Raw genomic sequence first — 19,496 nt, forward strand, 5'->3', positions numbered from 1 at the left:
ACAAAAGAATAGTTTATTATATTCACCCTGATTTTTACTCTTATTTTTTTACTCTTGATTTCTGTTACTGTTTCTTTATTCCTGATGTTCCAAGTTTCTTTGGGGTAGCATTTGTCTTTTGTCTTAAGAATTTCTTTATGATATTATTACAGTGTGTTTGCTACTAACAAATCTGTTTTCCTTAATCCAAGAGTATTTTTATTTCATCTTCATTCCTGAAGGATATTTTGGCTGGCTTGGGAATTCTGCATTATATTTCTAGAATTGTCATTGCTCATTTTTCTGGCCCCATGATTTTTGAGGAGACATCCATAGTCATTTGAAACATTATTCCAGTACAAATACACATTATTTTTCCCTGGGTACTTTTAAGAGTTTTTCTCTTTACCTTTGGTTCTAAGCAGTTTAATTATGATATGTTTAGATATGGATTGTGGGGAATTTATCTTCTGTGAGATTTTCTGAATTTGTGGGTTTACTTCTTTTGCCAAATTCAAGAAATTCTCAGTCTTTATTTTTTTCAATTTTTTGTACTGCATTTTCTCTTCTCCTCAAGCACTGATAGCCTGAATGTCAGACATTATAATACCTTCCCACATGTCCCTGAAGCTCTATGTAACTTTTTCCATTAATTTTGTACTTCATTGACTCATATTGGATGATTTCTAACTGAACTGTCTTCAAATTCACTGAGTCTTTCTTCAGTCTTCTTCATTTTGCTATTGGCTCATCCATTGAGTTTTGTTGTTTTTACTTTTTGTTATATTTTTCAGTTCTCAAGTTTCCATTTTGTTCTTCTTTATATAGAAAATGATACATCTGTGCCATCTCAGTGTTGACTTCTGATTGTTCTTTCTCATGGGAGTTGAGATTTTTCTTGTTCTTCATAGGCTAAGTACTTGGGGATTGTATCCTGGACATCTTCAATATTATGTTATGAGACTGGTTTAATTTCGATAGTGAATACTATATTTTAAGGAGGCAGTCATCCTGAGGCTCAGGCCCAGGATTGGGCTCAGGCTGCAAGTCTTAACCAACCTTTTGTGGGTTGTGATTTCAATGTCAGTTCAAGTTTCAGATTCTGAGGATATATGCCATGTGTACACCTCCCACTGAACAGTCTGGGACTTGAGTGGTGGTCCATCCCATAGTTTGATTATCAAAGTCCAGCCACTCTGTTTAGGGTTAGGTTCATATATACTTAGCTTAGAGATGAACCTAAGAGTTCATAAAGGACTTTACAAGGTCACATTCCCATATTCATCCTGCTCTGTGGTCTCCTCAGTACTCCCTTTTAGGTACTCCATTGAGGAAGCCAGGCTTTATATACCCTCTTGTACTGTGTACTTTCTTGGACTATGCCTGTGTCTATCCAAGAGGATAGAGACACAGATAAGTAATAAGAATTTTCCCCTGCCCCTTGTGACCACGGCTTCTCTAATAGGAAAGAAAGGTACCTTTCTTTCAGAATTTTAGACTTCTTTGGATCTCCATTGCCTCTGCTGCTGTTACATCATAAGATTATTTGGGGTCTAGGATGTAAGAAAACAAAGGAAAAACAAATGAAAAATGAGGAATTTCCTCTATTGTATCTGAATGTTACAAGACCATTTCCTGACTCAACATAATAAAGGCCATATATGATAAACCCATAGATAACATCATACTCAGTGGGGAAAAACTGAGAGCTTTTCCCCTAAGGTCAGGAACAAGACAAGGATGTCCACCCTTACCACTTTTATTCTATACAGTACTGGAACTCCTAGCCATAGCAATTAGACAACAAAAAGAAATAAAAGGCATCCAAATAGGTGAAGAAGTAGTAAAACTTTCACTATTTGCAAATGATACTATAAATAGAAAACCAAAAAAAAACTCCACCAAAAAACTACTAGAACTGATAAGTGAATCCAGTAAGGTCTCATGATACAAAATAAATGTGCAGAAATCTGTTGCATTTCTACACACTTATAATGAAGCAGCAGAAACAGAAATTAAGAAAATAATCCCATTTACGATTGCACCAAAAATAATAAAGTAACTAGGAATAAACCCAACCAAAAAGGTGAAAAACTTGTACTATGAAAACTATAAAACATTGATGAAAGAAATTGAGGAAGACACACAAAAAAATGGAAAGACATCCCATGCTCATGGATTGGAAGAACAAATATTGTTTAAATGTCTAAACCCAAAACAATCTACAGGTTTAATGCAGTCCCTATCAAAATACCAATAGGATTTTTCACAGAACTAGAACAAAAAGTCCTAAAATTTGTATGGAACCACAAAAGACCTTGCATACCCAAAGGAATCTTGAAAGGGAAAAACAAAGCTGGAAGTATCACAATTCCAGACTTCAAGTTATATTACAAAGCTGTAGTAATCAAAACACAATGGTACTAGCACAAAAACAGACACATAGATCCATGGAACAGAATGGAAAACCCAGAAATAAAACCACAATCACATGGTTAATTAATCTTTGACAAAGCAGGGAAGAATATCCAGTGGGAAAAAGACAGTCTCTTCAGCAAGTGGTGTTGGGAAAACTGATCAGCTACATGCAAAAGAATGAAACTGGATCACTTTCTTACACCACACACAAAAATAAGCTCAAAATGGATTAAAAACCTAAATGTGAGACCTGGAACCATAAAAACCCTAGAAGATAATACAGACAGTAGGGTCTCTGACATCAGCCATAGCAACATTTTTCTAGATAGGTCTCTTGAGGCATGAAAAACAACAGCAAAAATAAAATACTGGACTATATCAAAATGAAAACCTTCTGCTCAGCAAAGGAAACACTCAATAAAACTAAAAGGCACCTATAGAATGGCAAAAGATATTTGCAAGTGACCTATCCAATAAAGGGTTAGTATCCAAAATATATAAAGGACTTATAACTGATGAAGGTGATCTTGACCCTATTACTTTATTTTTTAAAATATTTTGTTATTTATTTTAGAGAGAACACGAGCAGGGGAAGGGATAAAGAGAGAGGCAGAGGAGCTTAAGCAGACTCTGTGCTGAGTGTGGACCCGAGTTGGGACCCTGATGAGATCATGACCTGGGCTGAAATCAGGAGCCAGATGCTTAACCAATTGAGCCACCCACGTGCCCAGACTCTATTACTTTAGACCTTAACCAAGGGTCAACCCATAGTGGCAAGTCTGTCCTTTATTTTCTCATAGTGTTGCTTTGTCTCCTCTTTGTTCCTCCAGAGCCAAGTGCACCCTGTGAGCAGGTTCTGTCTCACAGTTAACTTCCTCAAGAGTTACCATATATATGACCTCTCTATAAAGAAACAAAGGAGTCAGCCATGAAGGGAAAATACATGATCTTTAGTGTTGACACCAAGGTTCCATCCTCCCCTGTCAAAAGGTGCCTGAAATTGAGGAAGGAGAACTACAAAAGATGTAGATGGTTGTATTAATTGGGTATTACTGCAGCAAACTATCCTATGATGAGGACGGGAATCCTAGGAGAAAGCAGAAGTGCACAAGAGCCTATAAAGACACATATGTCAGAAATGGCATAACATTGCTTCTACCACATTTCATTGGCCATAGTTGAGTCATGAGGCCTGCCCAGACTCAAAGGATAATTAGACTCCACCTCTTGATGGGAAGCTTGCAAGGGGTGTGGATACAGGGAAGGGAAGCATTGTGACCAGTGATATTAACTTGGAGAAAGAAGCTAATTTTTAAAATTATTTAAATAATTCTGCTTAAATATGTTTAAGTAAAATTATTTAGTAAATAATATTAGAAGTTATGGATAACTATGGCAAAAGTTTGAAGATGTAACATGCATTGAGATCTGAAAACACTTTTCTACTCTCATGTTATTTTCACTTTTATAGCATTCCTTTGGCATTGTCTCCATAACCTATCATTGATAATTCCTATGGCTCCTTCTACTTGAAGCGGTAGGATTTTTTAGAGAATGTGTGACCTGCTCTGTTCTTTATAATAGTGCTGTGTTTGGATTGCTCCCAGCATTTAAGTTAAACATACTGTGCTCCCCTCCCCCCACCCCTTTCAGCTGTATCCTAGCATGTCTGGACATGCTACCATTCTCTCTGGACCAGAAGCTAGTCCATGAAAAGCCAAGGACATTTGGAAGACTGTGTAGGTTTCCACATTTGTCTAAAATATGAAGAGTGAATTGAAGTTAAAATTAATCAAATACTTCATCTGAATTTCTTAAAACATCCCTTGGTAATTTTCTAAGGGACTCTTGAGTTCTGTATTCAATATGAAAATATTGAAGATGTAAGCAAAATTGGTAGTTGGTTGTTTTAAAACATTCAACCTGGGTCTGTTCTGGCTGGTGGATGAAGAAATAGAAGGATTTGGTCGTTGGTTCTCTTTCAAGCCATGCATGTGTGAAAGCCCAACTAAGAACAAAACTCAGAGGCCTGAGTTGCCTCCCAGTTCATGTCAGAATAGCTTGCTTTCATGTTTTGAAAATGGATAAAAGTAGTGGTATAATTTTTTTTCTCTGAATGAAGATCTTAAACAGGCCAATATTCCTTTGTCTTTAATACTGACTCCATTAACATAACAGCTCATTCATTCACCCTTTCCTCTAATTTCTTTTTGGGTTATGAATAGATAACTGTACTCCCTCCAAACATGATCTATAAAGACACAGAATCATAGTTTATTGGACCAGAACTTACTGTTGTAATCCTATAAAACTTAGACTACACTGTGGTCAATCATTAATATGATAGATTAATTGCTATGTAATATACTACTCTATGTAGTAATTAGGCATAGGAAAAAATTCCATAAATTTTTTGAAGTTACTATTACTCTTTCATAGTAAAGCCAAGTTCTTAAAATCTCTTGTCTTTGTTATTATTTATCTTTAAATTCTGTCAGTCAACATTTTTCTCCAAATTTACATACATCCACTAACACTTAATTCAGAGGCAGTTTTCTGGTTTTGAATTTTGATTCATCTCATGTTACCCACTACAGCCTGGCTCTATTACTTTTGTTGCTCTTTTCTGTTCTTCTCTTTCTCTGCCTTTTACCTGAGTCTTCTGGGAGCCTTTTCAGCTATTCACTGTCTGGAAGACCTAATCCTAGATATTCTAGATGATGGAAGGACCGTAGTTACAGTAACTCTGAGTCACTGGGCTTTGGGTGGATGGTCAAAACCATAAGAATATGATTATGTGCTGGACCATGGTTAGGCTACAGTGTGGAAGGGAAGAGGAAGCAGCACAGGAGAATGACCTGCGTGTGGAGGCATGTCAGTGCTCAGGGAAAAAGTCTTCAAAGTCAGTTTTCCTGGTTAGAAACCAGTAACTCCTGGACTCATGCTCCTCCATCTCTCCCCACCAGATCAGGGTCCTTCAAAAGGTTCCTCCTTAGCAAACGGAAGGAAGTTTAAAAGGGAGTTCAGAACAATAGAACCAAGATTTCAGACTTTCCTCAGGAAGATACAGTAAGATTTCAGGAGCAGTGGGGAGGATTCTGACAGGAATTTCCCCAGATATATGCCTACATACCCCCTTGCCAGAATGGTTACAGTTATTTTACAATTATATGCCCGAAACTTAACTAAGCTTGGATTTATTTTTTAGCCCTTTATAAGGGCAAGTCTTGATTCTTCTGGATTGTGTGAGAATTGTGTTTGAGGATCAAGGATCCCATTCATTTAGGTTTGCCAGGCTCATCTCCAGTCCTCTTAGGTGAGGTCTCAAATTTGTTGCCCATATTTTGCTTGGGTTCTTAAGCCTGCTTCCCTAGATTCTTCCCTTGAATTCTGTTATTGTCCGCACTAAGTCTTGGTATCATCATCTACCTTTCAGTGTTTTCTCAAATTAACCTACAGCCACCCATACCTTATAGAGGTTATCAGTTGCCCAGTAACTATTTCCTATAATGTTCATCAACACGTGATGTGCCTTTGGAAGTACAGTATGAAGAGAGGATAATGAGGAAATGGAAAGCAACCTGAGTTGCCTAAAAGGGAATCTAAAAGGGCCTAATGATCAGGTTTAAACAAAACTTAAGGAAGACTAAATAAAATTTGGATTACTTTACCGTTTTGCCTAAAGCTAGCTCTTCTACCTTTCAGTGGTGAAGAGAAGCTGGCAGCCCGTGCGGGAGTGTTTGCAGTGACGTGCTCTGTGCACAGTAGCCCGGGAGAGGCCGCGTTGCCAGTCAGGCTCTAACTCAAAATGTTCGCACTGAGAGGGACTTCAGAATCATCTCTTCCAACTTCCTCATTTTACAGGTGAGGAAACTGGGACCAAAAAAGCCACTTGCCCAGGGTCAGTCATAAGGACTCTGTGCAGAGAGGCAAGGAGCCCCAGCATTAATTCAGTGTGGTGAGAACGAGCTGCTCCATAGCTGTAGCCTTGACAGCTAAAGCCATTTTCATTGATCTCACAAGCTGAGACAGAAGTTTGTCCTCTGGATATTTCTTTCTCTTGCCTTAAAGGGAAAGCATTCTGCTGTCATTTGGACTTTCTGTTAATTCTCTTTGCCTTCTCTCTGCTAAGACCCTTAGAATCACCCTTTACTTACTGAAAAGCTCATTTACTTACTGCAGAAGCTGATTTCATTGGCCAAGACTACAAAACTTGTAGTCAGCATTACCAGAGAGGAAATCTTTGGCACTAATTTTCCATAAATGTAAGTTTTCTTCCTTTCACTTTATGACTCTCATGTCATTTAATCAATGCCTTTAAGTTTACATTCCTATAAAAAATAAATAAGTATCTATTTCCAAAGTCTATGGGAGCTTGGCAACGATGAGACAACAGCTGTGGGTTTCTATCCTTTTTCTTTTTCCCACTTCATAATAACTCCTTATCTATAACACATTTTTCTAATTTTAAAAAGTTTTTTTTAAGGCTAGTACTACCCACTTCTATGATTGAAACTACATAATTTTCCTAGCCTGGTAGTTAGTTATCACTCTGGGGAGAGGTAGACAGGAGTAAGAGAGGACTGAAGGTAGAAGCCCCTGTACAAGTTTGCAGAATGACATATGCCCACTCAGACTCCACCCCACTTCCCTCTGAAGCACAGTTCTCAAGTTTGGTCCAAAGACCAGCCGCCCCATCACCACTTAGGTACTTGCTGGGAATGCAGGTTTCTAGCCCCACTATACACCTGCTGAATCCGAGACTCTGGGGTGGGAACAAGCAATTCCTGTTTTAACACGCCCTCCAGGCAACTTGCATGCTCACTAAGCTTTGAGAACCGCCACGGCAGAGTGTAGCTCCCAAACCAACAGTGCTCATTTTTTTGTGGAATATGTGGATTAAAATCACTGTTTTGGAGGCGCCTGGGTGGCTCAGCTATTAAGTGTCTGCCTTCGGCTCAGGCTCAGGTCATGATCCCAGAGTGCTGGGATCGAGCCCCATATTGGGCTCCCTGCTCGGCAGGAAGCCTGCTTCTTCCTCTTCACACTCCCCTTGCTTGTGTTCTCTCTCTTGCTGTCTCTCTCTGTCAAATAAATAAATAAAATCTTAAAAAAAAAATCACTGTTATGCCCACCAAGTATATTTACTGAGTCTTTCATTGGCATATCTGAAATTTACTCATTTAAACTTTTGCACAAGTCTAGAGGACCAAAGATGATGGTTTTTACTCCAGAGAGAGCATTGTCTCCTCAGAGTCTTTTGCGAGCACTGGGGAGTTCCTGCTGCTACTTCCCTGAGGCCAGCCCAGCAAACTTGCTGTAATGAGGCCAAAAGCTCTTTACTTTATACTGTTCTAAAGTACTTATGAAATCATTGCATATAAAATTAGTAAGGAGATGCAAAATCCAATTTTACTATATAATGTTTATTTTTAACTTTAAAATCCTAAGCTATTCTAGTGATGAGTTGGGATCTCTTGCACATTCAGATTTTAGAAGTGCAAAAAAAAAAAATAGCACTGTACTTACAAAGGTTTAAAAGATCATTGTGAGAAAAACTGCTCTCTTCCTTTTCACTAAAACTGAAGAATAGTTTCAGCTGGTGTAGATACTTCCTCTGAGTGTGGGTGTCAGTGTTTGCAATTCCTATATATTTGGATGAATACAAATAAGAGTTTGTGTGTCTATTTGATTGAATGGATCTCTATGTTTAGTGAACACAGGCCTATGTTCAACTGTAAATAGATGTAGAGATGTGACTCTTTTTGGAAGTGTACCTATAAATACATGCATGACTGGAGAGCTATATGCTGAAGCATCTATGTATGCATGCGTTAGGGCTGATTTAAAACAAAGATGAAGAAATCCACTTAGCCTCTGCTCTTCTGTCTTCAAGAGCTATGTCGAATTTTTAAGTACTGTTCTTATACGATGATACATTCTTCCCTGTTAGAAGATATGTAATTTTTCCTATTATAAAAATAATATTTGGTTTCTGGAAAAGACTTTTGCAAAATGCAAAAATATAAAGAGTTCAAATTAAGGTATTCCTTTTTATACTATCCCTTTTCTTTTAACTGTTTTTTCTCCCCTTACTTCTAGATTAGTGTTCTTTACATTACTCCCTGCTTCCCTCTGTTTCCCACATTGTCTTTCCACATTGTCAATATAAATGTCTTTTTTTTTTTTAAAGATTTTATTTATTTATTTGACAGAGAGAGACAGCCAGAGAGAGAGGGAACGCAAGCAGGGGGAGTGGGAGAAGAAGAAGCAGGCTCCTAGCGGGGGGGGGGGGGGGCTGATGTGGGGCTTGATCCCAGAACACTGGGATTACGCCCTGAGCCGAAGGCAGATGCTTAACGACTGCGCCACCCAGGCACCCCCTATATAAATGTCTTTTTAAGAATGTCACAGATAGGAGATAGCAGTCAGATATTTGGAGCAATTCTTAGGTTCAGAAATTGGTTGTTTCTGACCATTATAGATCAGAGAAAGACACATAGCATTATTAGGGAAATATATTATAATGCATCAGATGGAAACTTTGCATATAATAGAAATATAATATCAAAGATGATAAGCAGACTATATAAAATGAACACATCTAGTCTAAATCAATTATAATAGTAGCTTCATTTATTGAGCACATAGTGTGGTCCAGCTGCTTTTTATATGGCATATCATTTGAAATACTCAAAACAACCTTAGGTCATTCTATTTTCTTCTTCTATAGATGAGGTAAATGAAGCTTGTAAAGAATTTTCCCAGGGCACAAATGGATTTCTAACAAATGCTCTGATGTGCATTAACTCCCAGTTCTGTCTGATCCAAATCCTCTGCTTTTAATCCCTATGCTGTACCTCAAAATATATAAGAAGAAGAATTCATAAATTGAATGTAATATAATGAAAAGAATACAAATTTCGGAGCTAAGAGGAACTGAAAGATCTTCTAGTCTAGTTCCTTCAGTCAACAAAGGAGAAAAGCTAATGTACTGAAGTATTAATTTGCTTAACATCATACAACTAGGGGCACCTGGGTGGTTCATTCGGTTAAACAGCCAACTCTTGATTTTCACTCAGGTCATGATCTCAGGGTCCTGGGATGGAGTGCCCCACATCGGGCTCCATGCTCAGTGGGGAGTTGGCTTGGGGATTCACTCTCTACCTCTCCCTCTGCCTTCCCCCCTGTGCGTGCATGCTCTTTCTGTCTCTCTCAAATAAATAAGTAAAATCTTTAAAAAAAAAATAAAAAACATCACACAACTAGCTAGTGGCAAAGCAGGGGGTAGAATGCCAACCTCTCCTAAGTGTCAGGATCATACTGGCACCTAGATCTGTGGTTCCTTTGATGTAGACTGGCTCCAAATTTCCACAGGGTATGTCCTCATGAGCCTATCTGTATATTATCAATAAAAATCACTTTTAGCCCAGACTGAAATAAGTTGCTGTGCCATCCCCTTTTCCTACTAAAATTCATGCTTATTTCTGCTTTACTTTTATGTGTTGAGAGGGTGAGGTGAAGGGACAAAGTAAGAGATGGTCAGACTCTCCAAATTAGAAGGCTACAGATTCTGAATGTGATAGACAAAAGAACAGAAAGAAAAAGAAGAATTAAGATTTTGACTTCGTCCCACAAAATCTCCATTTCTTGCCACTGGACTTTGATGTATACTGAACTACCTCTTCTAAGTGAGGCAAGTAAGGCAGTTAAGAGGTAGTAAAAGATTCAGTCTCCTACACCTGGCATTAATATAACACTTGTGTTAACTGTGCTGGAATTAAAATTAAAAAAAAAACTTAATAAAAAGAAAAAGATTCGATGTCCTAAACTGTGGCATATAAACTATTTGGTTGATCATATAAGTCTTTGTATTTTTGCTCAGAAATTCCAAATTGTTACTATTTCTGACTAATATCAGAAAAGAGATGATCACATTTCAGGCTCTCATCAAGGACTCTTCATCTTTCTAAGTTAAAGCACCTCATTTATTTGAGTTTCTACTCTGTCCCTCTTCCTAAAAATCCTACATGAGAAACCTCTACATCTTAAATGAAACTTAAAGTAATTCTACTTAGGACACACACACACTGGGCATTAACTCCCACAAGCTAATAGGGTCATACTCTCATTTTTCTAAACAAAGAAAATCAACAGTACACTGGTTACTGTGCTGTTAGTGGCTAACTCCATGCGAATAGAAACCGTATCTGTTTTGCTCACCACTCTGTATGCACGCTGCTCCCGGCACGGTGCCTGACACAGAGTCAGTATTTGCTAAGTAAGTGCATGATGAAAGAGTGATTGAGAGAACGAGATGGATCTCTGTAACAAATGCCGTCATCATTTATTTGTTGATATGTCTCTCACTTTATTTATGTATTTTTATTAATTTTATTGAGATTAATTCATATACAGTTTATCCATTTAGTGTACCGTTCAGTGGCTTTTAATATACGCACAGAATTGTGCATCCATTACGACAACTCACTTTAGGACATTTTCATTACCCCACAGTGAAACTCCACACCCCTGAATCTTCACCCTCCTTCACATTTCCTAGTTCTTCCAACAGCCCCATCCTGCTGTTTCAGTAGATTTTCCCTGTTCTGGACAGTTCCTATAAATTGACCCATGTAATATGTGGACTTTCATGACTGGGTTCTTTCACTTACAACATTTTGGGGTTTGTCTATGTTGTAGCATGTATCAGCTCTTAATTTATTTTTATTGCTGAATAATATAACATTGTATGGATATAGCATTTACCAGTTCATCCACTGATGGGCGTTTGGGTTGTTTCCACTTGTTGGGTGTTATGAATAATGCTTTTATGCATATTCACCTACAAGTTTCTGTGTGGAGGTAGGTTTTCATTTCTCTTGGGTGTGTAGCTAGGAGTGGAATTGCTTGATTATACGGTAACTGTGTTAACCATTTGAGGAACTGCCAGACTGTTTACCAAAGTGGCTGTGTCATAAACATTTGTTGAATTATATAGTTATTTCATCTGCAGGTTTTCTGTGGGTTTTCCTAACTTCCTTGAAAGTGAGAATCAAGGAGGTTAAGCCACATTTAAAAAACTGCCTTTGATGGCACTGTTTAATTCCATGTTTAATTTACTACTTCCTATTGAATCGATTGTTGGATAACACATATATTAGGGGCACGGGATGTGTAGGTCAATCAAAATCCTATCTCTGGTATTTTGAAACTTAACTTTTTCCATCCATCACAGAAACTAGGAGTTTTCTTTAGGATATGTCACATTATTTACACAAGAAGGAATGGAGGGTAATCTGTGTGCTTCTGTATATGCTCTCCATTACATGTTAGACAGTCAAAAATTACATATCTTAGGAGTGATGAAACTCAATTTTGGAAAGACTAGCTTACGCATGGTTATATTAGTAGAAGGATTTGAAGCTGGGATTTGAATCCAGGTCTTCTCACTTCAAGTGTGTGTATGTGTATATTTGTGTGTATATTTTCCTAGAGGATTTTTTATAACCTCCCACCATGAATAATTGGCATTAGAGTAATAAGTCTTAGCATTTCTTGCTCGAGCGTTCTCTATCTGATTTGTATTTGCAAAATTATTGTTGACCTGCTCACAGAGAAACAGCACAACTTGGTGTTTGTGAGACTAAAAGAAGAAAACTTCTTGGCTGAATATCCCAGATTCTGTCCTCATGTACCTCAAGGGTGAATTTAGATTGGAAACAAATGTACTGAGTTTTGTTCCATCTCTTTAATTCCATTTGGCATTTGTTATATTTAATATGTTAGAGGTATAAAATATCTCCTTAGAACAAAAGTTCATTATGGTATTATCTATTTGTAGAGTCTATGTAAGCAGAACATCTCCTGGGCCATCTTTCAGAATTACTAAATGATTGCACTGATTCCCACAAGCTCTTATCTTTAAAGTATCCCCCCTTTCTTCCAAAGCTGAAGTAAGAAATGGAAACACATATGCACACATGAAGAAATAGCATCTGTTTCTGATCCAGCTTTTGTCATTCTGACATGAAGGGGTTAAAAGAGCTGGTAAGCATAATCTTACTCATTAAGAATGACTAGAAGGAGAAGCATGGAATTATCACATTTACATTTTAGGATAAAATCTCGTGGTTGTGGGATAAATAGACACTGAAACTAATACATATTGAACATCAAGTCGTTACCAGTCCCCTATTAGGAAATGTATATTCATTATCTCAGTTAAACCACCTAAAGTACTAGAAATTAGAGAGTCATTGTCCTCTTCATTTTACAGATAGAAACTAAGGCTTGGAGAAGTTAACTTTGTCCAAGCTCACACTACCAGAAAATAATAGATGTGAGTTTTAGATCACAGATGTGTCTAACATTAAAATCTGTTCTTCTTCCAGTAAACTACCTTTCCAGTTAAACTGCTAAGTCCAGTAAGGATGATTGCAATATCTTTAAAATATAAGACATTATAGAAGAAATTCTCTAAGATACTTGGGGAATGTATAAGTTCTTCCAAATGGAGGATAATTTGATATATTTTCCTCCAAGAACTAAATAAGCACCATTTGAAATCAGCACATTGTATGCAAACATCTGCTGCAAAATTAGTTTCCAAAAGAGCTTGAAAACAGCCTGTCAGATGTTTAGAGTAGATTACACCTCATATTCTTGTTTACCCTATTGATGCAATTAGCTAACATCTTTTGTGAAGATGGTATTGAGTGAAATGAAGATCAGTATCTACTGTACTAATGACAAATTATTTTTAAGTATTAAAATTCAACAAGACTTAAAATGTCTTGTATTAACTCCACTAATACCACTTTGCCTGTATATTCACTCTGAATGCTCAGTGGCAACAGTCTGTTTACATAGCAGCCCCAAATATGTCTTATTGCAAAGTTACTGAATTTGAAAGATCAGTACTTTGAATGTGGAGCATGTGTGTCTGAGTATGAGTATAATGATGATAGACATATTTTAAAATGGCAGAAATAGTTAATGAAGAGATTGCTTTCCTCCATATTTAAAATGTATTACAATAATAGGTATGTTTAAAAAAAAAACTAATAAGACGTAGGCATTCTCAAAATCAAGATGAGCATCTTCGTAAACCAGAAAGAGAATAGAATTATAAAACACAAAGAGGTAAACTCAGTGTGAAGCCATCTAATTCCTAGATCCGGAACTGAAAATAGTGGTAGCCTGATGTTCTGCTACAGGAATTAAGAACATCTTCATATAATGTGAACCAAAGTCAGGCTTAGTGCCAAAAAAATAAGAAGAGTCTGAACTCATTGCTTATCCACAGAAGGTGAAAAATCTGTGATTAACATTTTTTCCAGCTTCATAGAGATACAATTTACATATAATATTGTATTAGTTTAATGTATACAATATAATGATTTGATATATATGTATGTATTGTGAAATGATTATGACAATAAGTTTAGTTAACATCCATCACCTCACATAATTACAGTTATTTTTATTGTGAAGAGAACTTTTAAAATCTACTCTCTTAGGGATGCCTGGGTATCTCAGTCAGTTAAGTGTCTGCCTTTGGCTCGGGTCATGATGCTGGGGTCCTGGGACTGAGTCCCGCATTGGGCTTCCTGCTCAGTGGGGAGCCTGCTTCTCCCTCTGCCTCTCCCCCTGCTTGTGCTCTCTCTTTCTCTCACACAAATAAATAAAATCTTTTAAAAAAAAAAGTACCCTCTTAGCAACTTTCAAGGATACAATTGTATTGTTGACTGTGGTCACCATGCTGTATATCACATTCTTAGAACTTACGTATCTTAACTGGAAGCTTGTACCCTCACCCATTTCTCCCACCTTTCACACTCTATCTGCTGCCTCTGGTAGCCATCAGTTTGTTCTCTGTTCCTATGAGTTTAGTTTTTTAAGATTGCACATGTGAGATCATCCAGTATATGTCTTTGTCTGACTTAATAATGCCCTCAGGGTCCATTATTATACATATATAGTAGGGTCTATATATATAGCAAATTTTCCATATCTATTAATCCATCAATGGACACTTAGGGTGTTTCCATGTCTTGGCTATTGCAAATAATGCTACTATTGTAAATAATGAGCGTGGGAGTACAGATACCTCTTTGAGATTCTTTTTTTTTTTTTAAAGATTTTATTTATTTATGTGACAGAGAAACAGCCAGTGAGAGAGGGAACACAGCAGGCGAGTGAGAGAGGAAGAAGCAGGCTCCCAGTGGAGGAGCCCGATGTGGGACTCGATCCCGGAACGCCGGGATCACGCCCTGAGCCGAAGGCAGACGCTTTAACGACTGCGCTACCCAGGCGCCCCCCTCTTTGAGATTCTTATTTCATTTCCTTTGGATACATACTCAGAAGGGGAGTTGCTGGATAATTCTATTTTTAATTTTTTGAGGAACCTCCATACTGTTTTCCACAGTGGCTGCACCAATTGACATTCCTACCAACAGTGTACAGGGTTCCCTTTTCTCCATACCCTCACCAACACTTGCTGTCCCTTGTCTCTTTGAGGATAGCCATTCTAACAGGAGAGAGGTGGTATCTCATGGTGGTTTTAATTTGCATTTCCTGATAATTAGTGATGTTAAACACCTTCTCATGTACCTGTAAGGTATTTGTGTGTCTTCTTTGGAAACATGTCTATTCAGCACCTCTGCCCATTTTTAAATCAGATTGTTTGGGTTATTTATTTATTTATTTATTTGCTATTGAGTTGTATGAATTTTTATGTATTTTGAATACTAACCCCTTAGCAGATACGTGTTTTTTCACCTATTTGGTAATTACTTTTTAATTTTTTGATTGTTTTCTTTGCTATACAGAAGCCCTTTAGTTTAATGCAGTTCTGTTTGTTTACTTTTGCTTTTGTTGCATTTGCTTATGGTGTCAAAAACCTCATTGGCAAGACCAATGTCAAGAAAGTTATTGGCTATTTATTTATTTATAATTCCAGTATAGTTAACATACAGTGTTATATTAGTTTCAGGTGTGTAATATAGTGATTCAACAGTTCTGTGCATTCCTGAGTGCTCATAAGGATAAGGGCACTCTTAATCCTCGTCACCTATTTCACCCATCCCCCCCCACCGCCTCTCTCGTGACCATCAGTTTGTTCTCTATAGTTAAGAGTCTGTTTTTTGTTTGTTGCTTTTCTTCTCTGTTTGCTGTGTTTTCTTCTAGGAATTTTAGGGGTTTAGGTCTTACATTCAAGTCCTTCATCTGTTTTGAGTTGATTTTTGTGTGTGGTGTAAGATGGGGGTACAGTTTTACTCTTTTGCCTATGATTGTCCTGTTTTCTCAATATCATTGATTAAAGAGACTATTCCTTCCCCTTTGTATATTCTTGGCTCCTTTGTTATAAATTAATTGACCAAATATACATGGGTTTATTTCTGGGCTCTGTGTTCTGTTCCATTGATTTATGTATGTTTTTATGCCAACAACATACTGTTTTGATTACCATAGTTTTGTAATCAGAAAGTATGCCTCCAGCTTTATTCTTTTTCAAGATTCCTTTGGCTATTTAGGGTCTTTTATGGTTTTATACAAATTTTAGGATTGTTTATTCCTGTGTAAAATGCCATTGGATTTTGACAAGGATTGCACTGAATCTGTAGATTGCTTTGGGTACTAGTTCAACAGTATTAATTTTTCCAACTCATGAGCATGGAATAGCTCTCCATTCATTTGTGTCTTCTTCAGTTTCTTTCATCACTATATTATAGTTGTTTTTTGTTTGTTTTTTGGGTTTTTTTGTTTTTGTTTTTGTTTTGAGAGAGATGAGAGAGGGGAGAGGGGCAGGCGGCAGAGGGAGAGGGAAAGAGAGACTCTTGAGCAGGGCTCAATCTCATGATCCTGAGATTATGACCTGAGCCAAAATTAAGAGTTGCATGCCCAATCGACTGTGTCACCCAGGCATCCCCACTTTTTAAGGATTTATTTATTTATTTTAGAGAGAGAGAGAGAGAGCTGGGGGGGGCGGGTGTGAAGGATCATTTTCTTAATTTCTCTTTCTGGTATCAGAGATAGCCCAGCTTTTGGCAGACCTGAAAACCTGAGGTAGAATCACTACAATCAACCTGCAGTTTCATGAGCAAGAAATAAATACTTATTATTAGATGCCACTGATATTGTCTGGTTGTTTGTTACACCAAAATAGCAGACCAATATAGAAATTGGTACTAGAAGTTGGGTAATGATGTTATAGAAAACCTGATTATGTGCCAGGCTCTAAGGAACTATTATGAAAGACTGTAAAAATGTACACTATATTATGTATTAGTAAATATTTGGCAAAAACTATCACCTAGGTTAACTTGGAAGACAGAAAATGTGAGTAAGCAGCTCCACCTAGTAGAAGGGCATATTCTTCAGGGCCCTCTTCAGTAGTGGGTAAGGGGTAGAAGGAAAGAAATGTCCCCCAACCCCAGACAGTGGAGATGAGTCAGGAGGGAAAATTGACTAGGAAGCTCCTTCTCAGCAGAGAGAAATCTGTGAACATTTGCCTACCAGGGTTTCAGAATTGCTATGGCCAGTGATTCTGTGTGTCTCCCCTTTTATTATTTGTGAATGGGAGTATTAATTGCATGTATTCTGTCCCTACCTAGAGAAGAGTATTATAGAATAGATTCCTGCTCAGAGAGGTGAAAGGATTGAAAATATGAAAAACTAATATAATATATAGATGATAGACTCAGAAGCCACAAACACAAATTTAATAGGAATTATAGAATTAGTTAATAGAGGAAATTGAAGAGAAGCACTATCTGAAGAAACAGTAATCAAATAATTTTCCTAATTTTTTTTTATTCATGTCTGGTAGGTGTATAAATAGCCAAGACAATCTGGGAAAATGTTTTGTGGTGTCTACTAAAGTTCCATATACGCCAAACTCTGTGACCTAGCAACTCCTTTTCTGGGTATATACTTTTAAGAAATGTGTGTGTATGCCCACCAAAAGACATGTACAGGAATGTTTGTGGCAGTTTTATTCATAATAGCTAAAGTTGGAAGCAGTGCAAGGGAATATCTATCCAAAGACTTAAAAATGAAAGGAGAAATATGTTCATGAGTAGACTACCACATAGCAATAAAAAATAATTGATTACTGTTCCATGCATCAACATGGATGAGTCTCACAAATGTGAAAGAGTAGGGGCGCCTGGGTGGCACAGCGGTTAAGCGTCTGCCTTCGGCTCAGGGCGTGGTCCCGGCGTTATGGGATCGAGCCCCACATCAGGCTCCTGTGCTATGGGCCTGCTTCCTCCTCTCCCACTCCCCCTGCTTGTGTTCCCTCTCTCGCTGGCTGTCTCTATCTCTGTCAAATAAATAAATAAATAAAATCTTAAAAAAAAGAAATGTGAAAGAGTAAAAGAAGCCACACAGAAAAGTTTGTAGGATTCTGTTTACAATTGGTAGTATTAATCTGTGATAACAGAAGTCAGATTAATGGTTAACGTGGGCAGTAGACATCAACTGGGCATAATGGGCCTTCTGAAGGGTGTTGACAGTGTTCTGTGAGATAGATCGGGATGGGTGCCTGGGTGGCTCAGTTGGTTAAGCGGCTCCCTTCAGTTCTGGTCATGATCTCGGTGTCCCGGGATCAAGCCCCACATTGGGCTCCCTGCTCTGTGGGGAGTCTGCTTCTCCCTCTGCCCCTGACCCCACTCATGCCCTCTTTCTCTCTCTCTCTCAAATAAATAAATAAAATCTTTAAAAAAGATTGATCTGGATGTTGTAACATGTAGATATTCATATATAAAAACCCATAGGGATACACACATCACATTTGTGCACTTATCTGTTATACATCAATAAATAAATAGAAATTTTCAGGATTGAAAATGTCATGATTTCTCAGATCAGATGTTCTCACTCCTATATCTCTACTGTGTCCCTTGGGCCTCTGGCTTTCTGAATCAGTTTTTTCTGTGACAAACCTGTTTTCCTAAAGCATGTCTATTGGGGCTAGAGGGTGGTAGTATAGGAGACCTCACCAGGGCTACCAACTTTTTACTATGAAAACTTTTCAAAATTCCCTTGCTTTTAGATCATTTATTTTTTGTGTGTCTTTTTGGTCCCTGATGCCCCCAAGTCCTAAACCTCTCAGAGATAAGCAGGAAGAACTAGCTGCTCTTCTCCCATGGTCCCCTGTGTTCAGCTGGGTCAGTTACACACTCATCCGTGTGCTTTCTCCTCACCTAAAATTCAGTGAAGGCTTCCATTTGCTGGAGCCTTCCTCTTTCCCATTCTCTCTATTCCTGTGTGTTGAATACGTACATACTCTCTCACACACATATGTGTGTGTATATAATTGTGTTTTAGTGGGATTTGGCAGAGAAACAACAAATATTTGATGTATAAATTCATTAGAACACTTAAAAATCCAGACCCATGAGATACAGATACAGAGGTTTGATTGACTTACATTTGGGAGACATCCCACACCTTTTCACACAGAAGAAAGCCCAAGCTGCTGCTGTTCAGGACTTCCAACTTTACTAGGAACTGGGGAACCTCCCTTAAGACTGAGACTAATCAGAATAAAGAATTAGAGAAGAGGATTGAAGGATTTTAATTTCTTAGGATTTTAAATTGCAAGGGCAAGGAGTTTAAATTTTTGGCCTTTAATTCTTCTTTGATAATTTAATAATGAAAGAGAATTTTTATTGTGCAAAATTGGGATAGTGGGATATTTTATGTTGATGAAAAAATTCATAGTAATTTTATGGAGTCATTTGTGTTCATTGCATAACCTCTAGTGAGTTATATGCCACAGAATGGTAGGGAAACATTTGAAGTAAGAATTATAATAGTGATGAGATATTAGTTTGAGGGTATATGTTAGTCTTTGGGTTAACTTAATTTATGATCCAGGCCCATTTCAGAATTCTGAATTGGAGAGGGGGAGGAGCAAAAGATGAACTTCCCACATTAGTCCCAGAGATATAGACAAAGAAGCAGTGTTGTGTATTGAAAAAGTGGCCCATGAGTGTGGGAGCTGGTCTTCTTCCTTGAGGTATACTGCCCTACCCTTAAGTTGTGGGGGAAAAAGAAATTGCAGACTGTGGGAAGTATTACAGATTTTG

Source organism: Ursus arctos, unplaced genomic scaffold (assembly GCF_023065955.2).
Source record: "Ursus arctos isolate Adak ecotype North America unplaced genomic scaffold, UrsArc2.0 scaffold_3, whole genome shotgun sequence".
In the NCBI taxonomy this organism is placed as follows: domain Eukaryota; kingdom Metazoa; phylum Chordata; class Mammalia; order Carnivora; family Ursidae; genus Ursus; species Ursus arctos.